The sequence below is a fragment of the Hemitrygon akajei genome, chromosome 12 (assembly GCF_048418815.1).
Source record: "Hemitrygon akajei chromosome 12, sHemAka1.3, whole genome shotgun sequence".
In the NCBI taxonomy this organism is placed as follows: Eukaryota; Metazoa; Chordata; class Chondrichthyes; order Myliobatiformes; family Dasyatidae; genus Hemitrygon; species Hemitrygon akajei.
In genome coordinates, this window is record NC_133135.1 from 85,319,043 (window position 1) to 85,333,102 (window position 14,060).

Sequence of the window (14,060 nt, forward strand, 5' to 3'; positions counted from 1 at the left end):
ATATTTTACAAAGGTAAAAATGCTAACTGAAGTGAAATGATGGATGGCAAGTCTTCAGGTTCTGTCAAAAGAATGGATGGTCAAATTTTTATAGAAATGGATTACAAGTTGGTTGATCTGTTATGGTCAATGTGCCCAATTCTATTAAATACATGGCAGGATATTTTGGTATTAAATATCTGTATCTCGCTATGTTAAATGATCGATATTGAAATTATATCTAGGATGCCTGACTTTTCCACAGTACTATAGTAATTTTACATATTGCACAGTACTGCTGCCACAAAAAAGTCAAATTTCATGACGTGTAAGTAATGATAAACCTGATACTGATCTGGATCTCTGTTGTGGACTGCAAGTGGGAAGGGGGCCAGGGAGAGGAGAATCATGGTTGGAAATAGGAGAAGCTAAAGGGGAAGGAGCAGGAAGCACCAGACAGATGATGACAAAAAGGCATATAATTGAGTGGTGTCACAGCAACAACCTTGCACTCAATGTCAGTAAGGCCAAAGAATTGATTGTGGACTTCAGAAAGGGTAAGACGAGTGAACAGACACCAAACCTCATCGAGGGATCAGAAGTGGAAAGGGAAGCAACTTCAAGTTCCTGGGTGGCAACATCTCTGAGGATCTATTCTGGGCCCAACATTTTGCTGCAGTTATAAAGAAGGCATGGCAGTCTATATTTCATTAGGAGTTTGAGGAGATTTGGTATGTCACTTGCAAATTTATGATGTACAGATGTACCGTGGAGAACATTCTAACTGGCTACATCATCATTGGGTAAGTGTGGTGAACTAGATATACCTGTCTGACTGCTCCTGTGGCTCCTCCCACAGACCCTGCTGACTGCTCCTGTGGCTCCTCCCACAGACCCCTGTATAAAGGCAACTGTGGGCTGCTGCTCTCCCTCATTTTCCCCAGGATGTAGTGTTGTTTATTCTTCCAGTCAATAAAAGCCGATATCCCGCTTCCTAAGTCTCAGCGTGAGTTATTGATGGTGCATCAGTAAGGGAGTGGGGGAGACTGCACAGGATCGAAAAAAGCTGCAGAGAGTCGTGAACTCCATTGTGGGCACTAACCTCCGCAGTATTCAGGTCATCTTCAAGGAACAATGCCTCATAAAGGTAGTATTAAGGACCTTCATCACACAAGACATGTCCACTTCTGATTGCTACATCAGGAAAGAGACACAGGAGCCTGCAAGCAACCACTCAACAAATCAGGAATAGCGTCTTCCCCTCTGCCACCAGATTTCTGAATAGACATTGAACCCATGAACACTACCTCACTACTTTTTCTTTTCTTTTTTTGCACTAGTTACTTAATTTAACTTGTTTAATATATATAAATTTTATGACATATGCTGCTGATATTAAACCTGATTCTGATCAATAAACCAATTGTTTGAAATCAAATGACCTTGCCTGGTGTCTCAGAACTGGGTGAGACTGCACCCACACAACCCACCCCACTTCCCTGGCACTTCTTCTTGCCATCTGTCCATCGTCCCTCCCATGGCATTCCACCATCACCATTCCCAACATCCTTTGCTCCTGCCAGATTTACAAACTTACCCTCTGCTCCACATTAAAAAATACAGTACATCACAAATGCCTTAAGCACCCTAGCTATAGATGCGTGCCTAAGACTTTTGCACAATACTGTAAATGAATGGCACAACAGAAGTACCATGTTACTCTGATTGGTTTTGTTAAATGATGAAGCTTGCCTCTTTCAATCTGCTAAAAATTCCTGCTGCATCAGTAGGAATACAGACTTTAGCATGCATCTATTTCCCCTTCACTCACAGATTCAACTCATTTGAATATATGTGGCAGCTGCTAATTCTGATTATGTTGAGCTACTCTGCCTTAGAAAGGTAATGTTTGTCTTTGAGAGTTTGCCTTTACAATTGTTACACTTGAATTTCTTTAAGATCTCCTCCACAGCCTCAGATGCACTGAACAATAGAAATAATTGACAGTAAACATTTGTGAAATATGGCATAAAATATGGAGGCAGATATATCCTCATGTCTCACAATTCTTTTGAACATCAACTACTAGTAGATAAGTCAAATGAAGTCAAAGATTACATTTAGGCATCTTAGAAATTTTTCTCAATTCCCCTGCCTCAACTTGATGTTTTTACACAATCTGGTTGGTCCATATGAATTTAACTGGTTAAACAATTCTATATTGATACGTCTTATCAGCACCTACACTTGTACCCTTTATTGGTTTAAATGAAAACAAAATGTTCCACTTATGATTGAAGTTAAGATGCAGATGAATTTATCCATGTTGCTAAAGAAGTGGGCTATGATTAGACCAATAATAGATATGCACAGGAAGCAACTTACTTTTATGAGCTCAGTTTCAAAATTTTGCTGGCAAGTCATTTCAACAACCTTTGAACTGTTGGCTGTGGGAAGACGCTGATCAAGCAAGCACTTAATAAATGAGAACCATTATCCTCATAGCAGACTTTACGGAGCCAGGTTCATTAACAAAGAACAGATTAATTGCATATTTTCAGAGATAAATGTGAAAGTATTTTGAATAGAGGATGTAGTATTGGTAAAAGGTTTGTGTCATATTCCTTATGTTAAAAATTAATTTGGATTTGCTTAGACTTTGGATTTCAGTTTAAAAGAAATTGAATATTATATGTCAGGAATAATTTTTAATTCAAATCTGCTGAGAACATTTAATTCATATCATTAAGTTGTACTGGAACCCAGTTCGGAAGTGATTCTCACCTTCAGAACCTGCACAATTAATGTGGCCAAGCTGATTACATTAAATAAGCTCATGCAGGATGAAAATCGAATGAGTTGTATGACAGGTAATCAGCTTCATCATATTACTGCCTGAGTGAAAGTAAAAATTAACCTCAGTACAGTGGGTTCTGATTAATCTGGCTATTTGTTAATCGGGGCAGTCACTTGTTTAGGACAACTTGTAAAGAACAAAAAGTAGCGTGAAAATTGCCAGGATCCCCTTTATTTATTTAGGACAATATTCCACTTAACTGGGGCAAGGGACTGCAGAACGTTGTCTAGCTACACACTTGTGTAGCCATTATGCGCTACACTGCTAGAGCGATCAGTTTTTAAACATCAGTTGTGTGTGTTTGTGTTCAAAAGGCAGTGATTTTTGTCACTGATAGTTAGTGAGGAATAAGCAGTACGACAACTAATAAACATGACAAGGTCTACAGTTGATGGAAATGCAAAACAACACACTCAAAATGCTGGAGGAACTCAGCAGGTCAGGCAGCATCTATGGAAATGAATAGATGAATTTCAGGCCAAGCCCCTTCTTCAGGACTGGAAAGGAATGGGGAAGATGATAGAATAAAAAGGTGGGGGAAGGGGAAGGAAGCTAGCTGGAAGGTGATGGGTGAAGCCAGGTGAGTGGGAAAGGTCAAGGGCTGGAGAAGAAGGAATCAGTTTGAACAGGAGAATGGACTACAGGAGGAAAGGAAGGACGACCGAGGGGGAAGTAATAAGCAGATAAGGTCAAGAGTGGGGAAGAGATGAAGGGGATGGGTGGAATTTGTTTACCGGAAGAAGAAATTGATTTTCATGGATGAGAGGTTTATGGAGGGATATGGTCCAGGTGCAGGTCAGTGGGTCTAGGCAGAAAAATCGTTTGGCACAGCCAAGAAGGGCCAAAAGGCATGTTTCTGTGCTGTAATCTTCTATGGTTCTATGCCATCAGGTTAGAGGCTACCCAGACAGAATATAGGATGTTGCTCCTCCACCCTGAGAGTGGCCTCATCTTTGCACAAGAGGATGACATAGACCACCACATTGGAAAGGGAATGGGAATTAAAATGTTTTGCCACTGGGAAGACCTGCTTGTGGTGGATGGACCGGAGGTGCTTGACATCATGTCTCACCAATGCAGAGGGAGCCACATCGGGAGAGCAGACACAATAGACAACCCCAGCAGATTCACCAGTGTTGTGTTACCTCACCTGGAAGGGCTGCCTGGGCCCTGAATGGAGGTGAGGGGGGAGGTGTCTGGGCAGGTGTAGCACTTTGGCCACTGTAGGGGTAAGTTCTGGAGGGAGATTAGTGGGAAGGGAAGAACGGACAAGGGAATTACAGAGGGAGTGATCCCTATGGAATGCGATTGGTGGAGGTAAAAATATGTTTATTGGTAGGATCTCTTTGGAGATGGTGGAAGTTGTGAAAGATAATATGATAGATACAGAGGCTGATCAGGCGGTAGGTAAAGACAACGCAGAACTGTTTTGCTCACTGCTGTTGCAAGATTTCACACAGATGTCAGAAGCAGCCGGGAGTGCAAATGAAATGATTCCACTACTTCAGCAAGTTAGGAACTGCGAAGAATTTGAAGGTATTGACAATCATCTTGAATGTTACAATTAAAATAAAGATTTGGAGGATGCAATCGTTGATAACATTGTAGAAAGGCTATCCCTTATCTGCAGCAGGTGTCTGCGCTGATTTTGTTCATTGCATACACTGGATGAATTCTTCCGTCAATAACTATTAGGAACTAATGCATAGTTCTATCGTACTGTGGTACTGTTGGTAGTGTTCTGATTTGTTCTGCATTTCTTTTAAGTACATAATCTGTTACTCAGCTTGTCTTTTTTAGACCTTTTTAACTATTTCTATGAAGCCTCAGCTAATTGAGGCAGCTGCTTAATGAGGCTAAAATGTACTGGTCCTGATGTGTCCCATTTAACTGGAATCCACTATATTCCCTGTCGCTCCTCGTGAATTAAAAAGAGGATCTTTGTCAACTGCACAATCATTAAAGTCAAATGCTACCTATATTAGATTGAAACAGCCTAGGCTGGGACACACAATTCTGAAATGACTTCTGCTTTATCATAGCCAATGCAAATACAGTATTAAAAATCTCAAATGAATGGCAAATGTACAGTTTGCCAGTGATAGGTGTACAATTTAAGATAGTCATGAATAACTTCAGAGTGTAATTTGAGGTTTTTAAATTGTCTGCTTTTTCAAATATTTCTTAACACATCATTAGGTCAGGTTTTCTATTATTATCAAGTCATCTTGTTAATTTTTTTTTCTCTCTCAGATTTCTTCATCATGAAGGCAGAGTTATACAATTAGGAATTAAGCTAAGGAGCTCTCAATTGATTCTAGAGCCCACAAAGTTTAGTAACATCAGGTCAAATAGGGACAAGGAAGCCTCTTTTTGATTATCCCCTACTATTTTACCCAAGAAGATCAATCAAAGCTCCTCCTAAGAGCAGTCTCAGTAGAAATATAGCCAGAACACAAATCTGCTCTGGGGCAGGGGAATGTCAAAGACACCTCTGAGAGTGGCTTGGCAGCACAATTGCTGACTGAACTGATCTTGTTCTGCCACTCACCATAATCAGCTCTGGATACATATTTTACTGCAGAATATACAGCTCTCGTCAACATTATAGTGTTGATCTAAATACGGCTATAATTGCAGCATTGAAGAGAAGAAAGGAGTTGAATTTAGAAGAAGTGAATGTTCTTCATATCTGGACAGCATGCACCTAAATGCTGCACCACACACTGGGATAAGACTGAAGTCAGTAAGAATCTGCTGGACCGCTCTCCAGTGTATGGAATCACACTGAGTATGAGCAAAGACGACTGTAATTGTAGATACAGAATATTTCATGCCAATTTCTAAAACCTTTCATCATCTAAGCCCAGAGACTGGAGCAGAATGGACTGGTTTCAATGTAGCTGAATGAATGTAATGTTTAAGATCTGCATCATCCAGACAAAATGCATTCACCCCATCATCCATATCCTTCGCCTCAAACATTCATCACCTCCGTACTGGCAGTGTACAAGCAGCACATTAGCTATCTCCAAGGTTTCTTCAGCAACGTCTCCAAAACATGACTTAGATCACCCTGCTGGACAAAAGGTATACAGTGAGATGAATACCGATCCCTTCAGGCGTTGTATCATCTGTTTTGGAAATATTGAATTTTCACTTGAAGTTTTAGTTTCCAACCTGATTCCTGTACATGATGCAGGTGATTCAGCGAAAATACATGGATGTGTTTAAGAGGCTCTTAGATGAATATGCAGTGAATGGAGAGATATGGACCATTTACAGGCCAACAGGATTAGGGAATTAATAGATTTAAGGTGTTTCCATAAAAGAAAATGCTGTTGCCTTTCTCAAGAAGCCAAAAGTTGTTATGTTATCTCACAAGATCTAGTTTGCCATTGCCATTTTACAGAACAAGGATGGTTAAGTAACTAAAGTAGTAGTCAGCAGATCACTTTGTTTCATAATTCCATATTCTATTAGTTATAGTTAGACCATAATTCTATTAGTTATAAGATAGTGATGAAAAAGGATAAGACAGGTACAATTTGGGGTCCTAAAAGAGAGCAGGGCTAATTTTTGGGACTTAGCAGAGGTCATTTGGCTGAGTCTGTTTAAAGCAATGGTTCTCAACCTGGAGTGAATTGACCCCTTGCTTAATGGTATTGGTCCATGGCATAAAAAAGGTTGGGAACCCCTGATTTAAAGGAAAGGAATGAATGGCACTGAGAAGCTTTTAGGAGCATGATATCAGGAGTCCCAAAGCAGCATGTTTGAGTGGCGTGGAAGGTAAACATGGGCAGATTTATGGAACCCTGGATTTCGAGAGATGTTGAGGTTCTAGTCAAGAAAAAGAAGCAAGCTTATATTTGATTTTGGGGAGGGGGGAAGATTATTGTAATGTTTGGTGACTGCATAAAGATTAAGAATACAATTAAGAGAGTGAGAGCAAAGGGTATAAAATGGATCTGGCAAGAAAATCCCAGGAGAGTCCATAGCTATATTAGGAGGAAAAGTGTGGCTAGAGAGAGAATAGATCTCTTTAAGAGATCTGCAGATCACTTATGGCTCAATTTACAGGTGATTGGGGGAATATGATCCCACCCATCTAGGGATCTATACTTAATGAGGAGAAAATCACGGCTGATTAAGAGATAAAAGGAACAAGTTTTGGTGGTCATGCATTTATCAGGGAGGATACATCAAGGTGGATAAATCCCTCAGAGCGTGAGGCTGGAGAGAAAATTGCAGCGGCCAAGGATATTTGCTTCATTATTAACCACTGGTGACGTTCCAAACGATTGGAAGGTGGCTAAAGTTGTTCTGTTGTTTTACAAGTCTAGCAAAGCCAAACCAGGTACTACAGGCCAGTCACTGGTAGTGGGGAAGTTACTGGAGGGTATTTTGAGGGATAGAATGCACCAGCATTTGGGAAATGATCAGATTTATTTATCACACTTACATCAAAACACATAGTGAAACACAGTACTGTGCAAAATTCTTATGTGTGCGTATATATATATATAGCTCGGGACCCTAGACCTGTTCAGTACTGTAGCAATTTTATGGATTGCACTGTACTGCTGCCACAAAAAAAACCAACAAATTTCATGACATATATGAGTGATATTCAGCCTGATACCCATATGGGTCTCTATCGTGGACTGAGAGTGGGAAAGGGACAGGGAAAGGGGAATCATAGTTGGGAAAAGGGAAGGGAGAGGAGTGTGAGCGGGAAGCACCAGAGAGAGATTCTGTAATGATCGATAAACCAATTGTTTTGAATCAAATAAACTTGCCTGGTGTGTTAGGGCTGTATGTGTCTGCACCCCCACCACCACTGCCCTGACCATCTGTCCCACACCCCTCCCGTGGCACTCCACATATATGTGACTTTGGCACAATACTATACATCATTTCCATTAACAGCCAACATGAACTAGGGATGTGTTGTGGGCAACATGCAAGTGTCACCACACATTCTGGTGCCTACAAAGCATGCCCACAATATAGAATAACAGAAAACACAATAAGCAATGAAACAACAAATACAAAATAAGCCTCTTCCCTCCTACCCAATCTCCCTCTCACCCATCCACACACACATGGACTGTCCTCCAGTCTCCTGTCCCAGGCTTCAGTCAATGGGCTTCAACTTCTGGACTTCCAATTGACCTTTGGACTCTGATCTTTGATATTGACCCTCGGACTAGCCAATCATAGGACTTCAAGCTCCAGACAAAGTCCAGGCTGTGATTCCAGATGCACCAGCTGACCAGCCCTTGTGCCTCCTGCACTCATGGTCTTCAAGCACGGAGTGAAGGCCTGGCCTCTGGATGTCCTTTGTCCTCTGTTGATATCACTTGCCTTCAAATACTGTGCGGAAGGTTGGACTGCAGATGTCCTCTGTCACCTATCCACATTGCTGGCCTTGAGAGTGGACCAGCGGTCTGGACTGCAGATGTCCTCTGTCACCTGTCCACATTGCTGGCCTTGAGAGTGGACCAGCGGTCTGGACTGCAGATGTCCTCTGTCACCTGTCCACATTGCTGGCCTTGAGAGTGGACCAGCGGTCTGGACTGCAGATGTCCTCTGTCACCTGTCCACATTGCTGGCCTTGAGAGTGGACCAGCGGTCTGGACTGCAGATGTCCTCTGTCACCTGTCCACATTGCTGGCCTTGAGAGTGGACCAGCGGTCTGGACTGCAGATGTCCTCTGTCACCTGTCCACATTGATGGCCTTGAGAGTGGACCAGCGGTCTGGACTGCAGATGTCCTCTGTCACCTGTCCACATTGCTGGCCTTGAGAGTGGACCAGCGGTCTGGACTGCAGATGTCCTCTGTCACCTGTCCACATTGCTGGCCTTGAGAGTGGACCAGCGGTCTGGACTGCAGATGTCCTCTGTCACCTGTCCACATTGCTGGCCTTGAGAGTGGACCAGCGGTCTGGACTGCAGATGTCCTCTGTCACCTGTCCACATTGCTGGCCTTGAGAGTGGACCAGCGGTCTGGACTGCAGATGTCCTCTGTCACCTGTCCACATTGCTGGCCTTGAGAGTGGACCAGCGGTCTGGACTGCAGATGTCCTCTGTCACCTGTCCACATTGCTGGCCTTGAGAGTGGACCAGCGGTCTGGACTGCAGATGTCCTCTGTCACCTGTCGTGCTGCTTGGCTTCAAATGCTGAGTGAGAGGCTGGACTGCCGATGTCCTTTGCAGCCATCTGCTTCACTGGACATCAATCGCGGAGCACAGAATGGAATTCCAACCCATTCACATCTGTGTCCATAAACCCTAATACAATCTCTAACTTCACCATATCACCATTCCTCAAACCTAACCTGACCTCAAACTCCCCAACAGTCCCCAAAACCATCTCTACAAGTCTAAATAAAAACACCGAAGTCTGGGCCATGAACTCGGCGGAGAACGCAATGCAGCGCCATCTTAAAAGGTATCCACATTTTGATTAGGAAGAGTCAATGTGGCATGCCTGGGAAGTGATACTTGACACTTTTAGAGGTTTTTGAAGAGATAGTCAAAAATTGTAAACATGGGTAAAGAAGTGGATGTTGTCTATTTGAACTTTAATAAAGCCTTCAACAAGTGTAGAAGGCTATTGTTTATTGCAGGGGGATCTGATCAGTTAAAGAACTCAGCCAAGGAGTGGTAAATTGATTTAAATACAGATAAGTGTAAGAAGATGCACATTGGAAAGTCAGTCTAGTGTAGGACTTTCATGCTGAATGGTAGGGCACTAGAGACTGCAGTGGAACAGAGAGCCTAGAAGTACAAGTATATATAGTGTGGTGAACTAAACCGTTTTACGTCCGGAAAGATTGGATTTGAACCCCCAAGACCCTGAAGCAGCTCTTGCCTTTGAACTCTGGCTTGCATGCTTCCACTCATACTTGGAGGAGGTTTGTGCAACTGACCCCGCTGTTATGCACTGAATTCTCCTCTCGAGGATCACCCCAAAAGTTTACTCATTTATCAGGGACCTGTCGACCTACGAAGGGGCACCGGATGCCCTCAAAAGACAGTACCTGCGGCCGGTGAACACCGTCTACGCAAGACATCGCTTAGCTACGTGATGACAGCGGCCTGCGGAGTCGAGCGCCCAAGCCCTACAGACACTCGTCAGGACTTGTGACTGCAAAACGCTCACGGCGGAACAGCATGCGGAGCTGCTAGTACGAGACGCCTTTGTTACAGGAATTAGGTCAATGTATGTGTGCCAGCGGCTGCTGGAAAATGCTGATCTTACCTTACGCTCAGCGATCAAGACGGCCGACACACTGGAGGCTGCTCTGCACAACGCTGACGCTGTCCAGCCGTGCGATCCCCCGCCGGTTCCGTGGACACCTCAGACCCCACCACCGCCGGTTCCCGCGAGCGAATTCGCCAACACCGCTGCCAGTCGCGATTCCACGAACTGCCCGAACCCGACCATGGCTGCGGCCAGGCAAAAGCCTGAGCTGTGTTACTTCTGCGGACTCGAAAAGCACCCCCGAAAACGTTGCCCGGCCCGAGAAGCGACCTGCTCCAGCTGCGGGAAGAAGGGCCATTTCGCCAAGGTCTGTAAGTCTAAACCACGAGCGGAGTCGGGCAGCGCTGTGTGTGAGACATGGGGGCCGCCATCTTGCATGCCCGGATGTGGGCGGCCATCTTTGTCAGCGTCAACATGCCCCGCCCCCGACCCACCGGTGTTTACCGGGCACCAAGATGGTTCAACTCTGGCCTCCGTAACCCTCGACCAAAGAGGCCCACAATGATGGACATCCTGGTGGAGGGGCACAGGACTAGCTACCTGTTTGACACAGGCAGCACTGAAAATTTTATTGACTGGAAGTTTTAAAACATGGAAACCAACCAGCGCTCGGTTGCGTTCATGTTCAGCAACCAACAGTGGGGCAAAATCAAAAATGATAAAATTTTGCGGTGGAGAATAGAAATCTCCACCTACAACTATGACATCCTGTACCAGCCTGGTAGACTCAATGAGCCCCCTGATGCCCTATCCCGGGGAGCGTGTGCTAGCACACAGCTCGACCTGCTATACGCCCTTCATGCACATCTTTGCCATCCGGGGGTCACCCGATTTTACCATTTTGTGAAAGCCCGGAATCTGCCGTACTCCCTGGAGGACATCAGGACGATGACCAGGGACTGCCAAATCTGCGCTGAGTGCAAACCACACTTCTACCATCCTGAAACGGCGCAACTTGTCAAGGCCACCCACCCTTTTGAGCAACTGAGTGTCAACTTTAAGGGCTCCCTTCCCTCTACCGACCGCAATATCTATTTTCTCAATATTATTGACGAGTACTCGCGGTTCCCTTTTGCCATCCCCTGCCCTGACACCACTACCACGTCCGTCTTAAAAGCCCTGCGCCAGCTCTTCACTCTGTTTGGATATCCCTGCTATATCCACAGTGATAGAGGGTCCTCCTTTATGAGTGACGAGCTGCGCCGGTACCTGCTAGCTAGGGGCATTACTACTAGTTGGACCACGAGTTATAACCCCCGGGGAAATGGACAGGTGGAGAGGGAGAATGCCACAGTGTGGAAGGCCACACTTTTAGCCCTTAAGTCAAAAGGGTTGCCGGTCTCTCGATGGCAGGAGTTCCTCCCTGAGGCACTCCACTCTATCCGCTCCCTGTTATGTACGTCCACCAATGCCACTCCTCACGAGCGCCTATTTTCTTTTCCCAGGAAGTCTGTCACTGGGACCACCCTATCAGTTTGGCTGACATCCCCAGGGCTAGTGCTGCTCCGGAAACATGTGAGGAGTAATAAATACTCCCCGCTGGTCGAGAGGGTTCACCTTCTACATGCGAACCCCCAGTATGCCTATGTGGTCTTACCTGATGGGCGAGAGGACACGGTCTCCGTCCGCAACCTGGCGCCCGCAGGAGCAGCAGACCCCTACCCCGAACACTCCACGGTAACTATGAACCCTGTACCCAAGGTGACACTGCGCACACCAAGCCCTACACAGACTCCTCACAACACTCCTATACCGGGCGTCTCATACGCGTATATACCAGGCACACGCGTGAGGGATCACTGATGCCTAGTGGGCTGACACCTCCAGTTAGGCCGGAACCAGCACAACCTCCGTCTCCGGTGCAAGCACCACCGACACATGTGCAATCACAGCCGGTGCTACGTAGATCGCAGCGACAGATTCGACCACCTGATAGACTTAACCTGTAAATATACTTGTAAGAAACTTCACCACATGGGGACTCTTTTTAAAACAAAGTGGGGGGGGGGGGTGGTGAATGTGGTGAACTACATATACCTGTCTGGACACGGCCCCTGCTAACTGCTCCTGTGGCTCTTCCCACAGACCCCTGTATAAAGGTGATTGAGGTCTGAGCCCGGCCTCTCTGTCTCCAGGATGTAGTATGGTGGTCAATCACTGCTTGTTCCTTCTTCCAGTCAATAAAAGCCGATACCTCGCCTTTACATCTCAGAGTGAGTTATTGATGGTGCATCATATAGTTCATTGAAAGTAGTGTTATGGGCAGAGGAGGTGTTGATACAGGCATGCTGGCTTTCATTACCTAGGGCAACTGAGTATGGGAGTCAGGACATTACGTTGCATTTGTATAAGCCATTGGTGAAGATACACTTGGAAAACTGTGTACAGCTTTGGTCACCTTGATATAGGAAAGAAGTGGTTAAACTGGAAAGAGTGCAGAGAAGATTTACAAGGATGATGCCGGAGATATAAATGGAAAGGTAAGCCAAGTTAGGTCTTGATTCCTTGGAGCATAGCAGAATGAAAATTATGAAAGGCATGAATAAGATGAATGGTAACAGTCCTTTTTCCAGGGGAGGGGAGTACAAATGTGAGGTGAGAGAGGAAAGATTTAAAAGGGACCAGAAGGGGAATTTTTTTTAAATGCAGCAAATGGTAAGCATATGGGACAAGCTGTCAGAGGACATGGTTGAGGCAGGTGCAATAATATCACTTAAGAAGCTCTTAGAGAGATAACTGGAGTTCAAGTTGAATTGTCATTCAACCATGCATGAATAACCATGAATACAGCCAAAGGAAACAGCATTACTCTGGGGCCAAGGTGCAAAACACAGTACCAACAGTCTCACATAGAACAAACACATAGAGCACATATATCAGTAAACACAGTCACACCAAAAAAAATAGTCAAAGACCCTGAATCCATGAATGTTACAACAGTCTGCAGTTGACCACAATACAGATTATCTTCTACAGAGCCAACTCTGGGGGCAACACCAATTTCAACCTGATTTAGGAGAGTTAACTGAGGATTAAGTATTGTCCAGGATATCCCAGAGAAATCCATTGTTCTTTGAAATAATTATGAAGTTGTTTCAAGGCCCCCACAAAAAGATTGTACCTTTAGAGAAGTTCACTCCCTTAACATTTATCAAGATATCAAGTTTTGGTACTTAGTTTTACTTTGAGTGGCAATTGCCTGAAGTTAATTGCAACAATCAAATTAAGGGAAATTAGCCAGCCTAAGATTCCTTATAAGGGGAGTACACCTCCTACAGTGATGTTCATGGTTGAGCTGGGAAGAATAAAAAGAAGCCATGTAATATTTACTTTATTGCTGCTTTGATACATCATAACAAATTGATCTTAAAAATGTTTTAGAGAAAATTTTAAAATTAACATTTTGCACATCATGAAACTTACAAGCTACAACACAAGTAACTGGAAATGTTTCCCCAAAATTAATCCAGCTGCTCTCTGTTTGTCTTGGCTGTTCTTGTAGTCTCTGTTGACTTCTTGCTTGCCCATGTAAAGCCACTGAGTTTTTGAACAAGTACCTCAAACAAATGTTGCGATACACCAGACACTATAGTTATGCAACATGAAGCATGAACAATATGTCATAACTGGGCAAACTATGACATATACTATCATATATGCAATTAGCCACTATTACTAACCTGCTTGCACATTCCAATACACACCATGAATTGTAAGAATTAGTAGAACAACCAAACTGAATCTTACCACTCAATAAAAACAGAAAATGTAGGAAACAGAGAAGCTAGACACAAACATTTTGTCTGTGTTGCTCTGGATTTCCAGCATCTACAGACTCCCACGTTAAGAAAATGCTAGAAACAGTTCTGCTACTTCTGTTTTGATTTTAAAACTATTTTCTCATAGTAGAAGTAGCAAAGGGCAGAATTTTAACATGAGAAGTTTAAAAGCCATC

At 44.1% G+C, this 14,060-nt stretch overlaps 1 protein-coding gene across 1 annotated transcript in view; it reads left to right on the forward strand.

The window, feature by feature from the left end:
- Nucleotides 1–14,060, forward strand: part of astn1 (astrotactin 1) — a 2,716,024-nt gene that overhangs the window by 517,529 nt on the left and 2,184,435 nt on the right. The gene's annotated exons all lie outside the window — the stretch shown is intronic.